Here is a 5,218-nt window from a genome sequence, read left to right on the forward strand (position 1 = left end):
ATCTTAGGCGTTCTTGCAGTACGACGAGACCCATCCTCCTCGGCAGAAGGTCCATCGGAGAACGAGCGCTTTCCGCACTCCTAAAAAGATTGAAGGCCTTTGTTCCCTTGACGCATCTCAAAAGAGTTGAGCGTCCTCCAATGGGGAGCTTCAAAGGAATATGCTTCCTAAGAGGAATATTCTGCACCCTTTAGACAGCATGGACATGAGTTCCCGTGAGAGGCAAGGTATTCCTATCTATTTAGAAAAACGGTGCAGCTAATAGCTTGCACCGACTACGGTCCGTTTCCCGAACCGTTCTCGGAAAGCGTTTAGCTTGTCCAGCCAGACCTCACGGCCTATGTTTTGTACATTCTGTCCAAGCTTGAACCAAAGAATCGACATCCTTTGCCCGTTTACATATGTCCCATTAATGCCGGAAATACGCATCGATGAAAAATCCGTTTCATCCTCACCAGGCTTGTGAAGCCTAGATGAGTCAACCAACGGTATGTGTTATTGATCGTTGGTCGTACCAGACCAACAAAGTAGGTTTGTCGTAGAGGCCAATTAAGGCCTCTTTTCAAGATCGTACCAAAACGTATTGCGGCCCCTGTCCTGCAAGCTCATGTTATAGTTAACGTTAACTTTGCCCTTGAAGCGATTCCAAGATGAATCCTTTACTGGTAATGCAAACTAGCACCACCACCAGCATTCCTTTCCCCACAATAACTTCGTTTCTGGTGACGTACGCTAACGTCACCAAAATGATCTACGTATATAGTCATCATCAGATGACTCCTTACCAAAAAGGCCCGACGAGTCAAACAACCTCGTCATCACCTCTATAATAGTCACGAAAAAATCAAAGGTTTAACGGGCTCGGCGCCAGGTGATCCGGCGGCCTTCTTAGTCAGCACTAAGTCAGGCGACGACAATGAGTTGGACCAGTCACCTACAATTGGTGTGGTAGGTAACTTGACACCGTCATCTGCAATGTCATCAGCAGATGACATACCCCAGTCACCTCCAATGGGAGTAGGAGGTGACGTATCCCCCACAGAAGACGCATAAGCGTCTTTGCCTTTTTGACAGCTACACTGATCCGTGCAGCTGCCAGCTTAGCGGATTCACGGGCCACGGACAAACTTGTTTGTCGCCATCTTGATTTTGGTCAAAATCAATAGTGAAATTGAAATCGGAATTTTGATAGAAATCATAATGCAAATAAGATCGTTTCTTAAATCCGTATCTTGATAAGAACCAATAATACAAACTAAAGGAAAAGACTTAATAGTCCTTCCTGTCACCATACACCAGTCACTATAGTGACTGTTAGTTAGGGGGTGATGTAACGGTTTTTTTCGTTTAATAATATTTCTATAAACGGAATTAAAAATAAGAAGTGCATTATTAATTTATTAAATAATTTTAGGCGGGCGCGTCGTACTGCGGCCACGATCTACTTGGACACACACCGTAGCACAGCTAGGAAGCGGTTAAAACTGCTTGTTTTGCGTGCAGTGAGGTATTTGTGGTGGGCGCGTTAGCGACCTCACCCAACACACTAAGTATTTGATTAAGAGTCGTCACGGGAGCAGTAATCCGGCTCCTCGTGCGCACTTATCAAGTAGAAAGTAGTTTTCAGACTGATTTATATTTAGTAAAATTAAATTCAAATACCTATTTTTTCCAATTAAAATGTTATCACTATAAATAACATTTAATATGTGACGCTAACCCTCATCACGGATGACACTGGGCGTCATCCCTCCTAATGTGTATGCACTTATGTGCATCACATACCTAAGGGTTGGTCACAAAAAATGTGAACCACACCCGAGTGCTGGGTCTACTTACTTTGATTTTGTAGTTGACCATCCCCTTAAGTACACCAAGTGTGCTTAACGGAGACTGTGTATTATTAGAGAAACTTTAGCCTGTTTCCCCCCCTTAAAGAACGAATTTACTTTTTAAATTCGTCAAAGAAGAGCGAGGAACTGCGAGCAGCTTTACGCGCCGCTACTTCACTCAATCATTCTAGCGACATATGTTTCCATACACGGCACAAAAGATGCCACCTACAAGGGGCCATGTTGGTGGGTTGTCTGCGAAGACGCAAACTTAACCTCGCACAAAGCGCACGTGCCGCGTTGATTCGCCGGTCGCGTGTAATGCCTCAGTTGAAACGCCGACAGCCTCTGCTGCTGTTGTATTAACAGGGCTAAAGGATCCATCCCACTTTAACAGTGAGGATGCTGATCCGTCGCTCATTGTCGACTACAGTGAGTCGACACCGTTGCCGTCACCTCATAGAAGTGATGCGGACAACGAGCTCATGATGAAGAATGATGGCACGTTATTGCCCATCCAAACTCCTCTCATGGTTCACAACATGGAGACATAAGCATTGACGAATAATGTCTCGTCGTCTGCGCTGTAAAGCGCAGCAACAGGTAATGATAGCGCTGCCCATAAAGGCGCAGCCGCTTCTCCGTTTGGTATAACCACAACGCCTTATGCTCAGAACATAATCCATAATAGTTCTGCCATAGAGGATTCGGAGCCTAAAGCTCCGCCGACGACACGTGAGCGTGCTCAGTCGGTGTCACAAGCCAGTCGTTTAAAACGTGGCTATGTGACGGATGGCATTCCTGCGCCGCATCCATCCGCATTCCGATGAAACAGCGATCGCAACAAATTGATTTCGCCCGCTTGCGTGTGAAAGAAATCGTGGCGGTACCGTAACTTCTGTTTCTTCTCACAACGCTGCTTCTACTATTCCATTTGAGACTAGCGATGAGGCCTCAGCTGGTGCTCCTTTTCATAGGCAGCCACCAAGCCGGGCACATCACTACGTACGGTATCGATCGGTTCTTAACAGTCAAAACTTTTCGGGTAACCTTTCCGTTGGACGAGGATCTGATACCCTTGCTTGACGGAGCGGTGGGCAAGCAACCTTCAAACAAGCAAGCGTTGATTCCCATCCGAATCCGTCAGTGCAGGTGGCGCCCGATAGGAGTGGCGATCTCGCCCAACTACTCGCGGCTGCCATACCTTCGTCTGTTCAGTCACAGGCTACAAGCGCTGCTGAACTACGTATTGCGGATCTCGAGGGTCAAGTCTGACGACTGACCTCGGATCTCGTTGCTGTCCGAGCGAAGGCTCGTCAGGGTTATGAACGCCTGAAGACTTCGTTGGACCTCTTTAAAAAGATAATGCTGAGGGATCCGCGTTACTCGCGTGATGTCCCTCGATCTCCGAGTCCTGTTCGTGGTGGCAGGCATCGGTCCGATAGCTTTTCGCCTTCATCGTCCCCCTCACCCGAAGGACGCTCGACTCACAGTCGGCGTCACCATCGGTCTCCTTAGAGGATGGGGATATGTGACCTCTTTTGGGTCTACATACCGTTTCAGTCGACCCACGTTAAATACGGGGTGCGTCTTCATATACGGGGGAAGGGTGAGCCTATAATTTAATCTCAGACCTTTTCTACCACCGTAAAATGCGCAATGAAACGCTGCAACAACTTCGTAGTACCTCCAGGTAGTACAGAAATTGCATTGACAGGTAGGGTAGCAGTACTTAATAGTAATTTTCCACCCACTCTAAAGCGTTAATTATTTTCGCGACCATTTTAGTCCGCATATTCTTATTGCTTGTCCTGTGCGCTTGCCATTGCGTCACGGACTTTACGTGTGAGTGACTAATCGCTCATCCACAAAGCGGTGAGCCTCGCTCACGCTTTTAACGTCAAACTCGCCCATGATACCGCCAAGAGGTCGATCATAAGGCGTAGTTTTATTGACCACTGCTAAACTGGCAGGGTCACTAGGGCAAGTTTCAGTCTTTGAGATGATACCCTCATGGGCCATCGTCATATTGAAGAAGCTATGTCCCTCTTTCGCACCGAGCATAGTGAGGGATCGTCCTTCACCAAGACTCGGCTGCGCGCCAACAAAACTGGCGTCCGAGGATGGCGCAGTCCGTTAATATAAAACAGTGTCTCACCCGTACTAGTGTAGATACTGTTATTTATAGCGAACTCAACAAAAAGCAATTGATTGCTCCACTCTTTGGGGGTTGCTATAGTGCGCAAGACATCCACCACGACTCGATTGGCATGTCTGTTTGGCCATCGGTCTGAGGGTGATCTGCGGTCGACATGTGGAGCTTGCTACCTAGCAGCTCAAATACATGTCGCCAAAAACCAGACGTAAAACGAGGATCCCGGTCCGATACTATGGACTCGGGCATCCCGTGTAGTCGGTAAACATGATTCAGGAACAAGGGAGCTGCCCCTTAGCCTGTAATTGATATATTACATGGTGCATAATGCACCATCTCGCTCAGTATGTCTACAAAACGACAAGCCCCGTCCGACCCTTATGATCGGGCGGCATGCCAAACATGAAGTCCAGACTTACTGACTTCCAACAATTGGTTGGAATCGGTAGCGGCTTCAGTGGCGCACTGCTGTACGGTGCAGGCTTAATGTGCTGACACTGTTCGCAAGAGCGAATATAGCTGAACACCCATGTATATAGGTGTGGCCACCAAAATACCCTGACACTCGTAAGAATGTATTTTCTCGGTCCAGATGCCCACTAGATGGCGCATCATGGTGCTCGTGAAGGATCATCAACTTGAGATCTGTGTCAAGAGGCACATAGATTCTCAAGGGATCACAAGGTGACAGCTGATGCCTTTACAGGCCATCGCTGTAGCTAAAGCGATTTAGCTCAGCTTTCGGGTGCGACGGAAGGGTAACCTTTCGTCCACCGAAGTGATCCAACAGCAGGCGACAGTGGTCGTCCTGACTGTAGCTCTCTTTTATCTCAGAGGCCAGTGAGCTCGTCACGTGGTTTGCCTTCATGGCTGCCAACGTCGACGGCTGAAATTGTGCTTTCGCACTAGACACACTTTCCTGGTGTCTAACCTCGAAGTCTGGTCTGCGCGATAAAGCGTCAGCCAAGACATTCGACTTACCCGGCTTATATTCAACTTTGAAATTAAATTCAGAGAAGAATGTGAGCCATCTTGCCATTCTAGGCGAGAGGTGCGGTGAGTTTATTGCGGTCCGCAGTGATGCGTGATCCGTATAAACCACAAATGGTTCGGTGCCCAATAGGTGCACACGAAACTTGACAAGAGCATACTTTATTGAAAGTAGCTCTTTGTCATGCACAGGGTAATTCAGTTCCGCGGCTTTTAATAGCCGGGACTGATAAGAGATGAC

The sequence above is a fragment of the Bremia lactucae genome, linkage group LG12 (assembly GCF_004359215.1).
Source record: "Bremia lactucae strain SF5 linkage group LG12, whole genome shotgun sequence".
NCBI lineage: Eukaryota > Oomycota > Peronosporomycetes > Peronosporales > Peronosporaceae > Bremia > Bremia lactucae.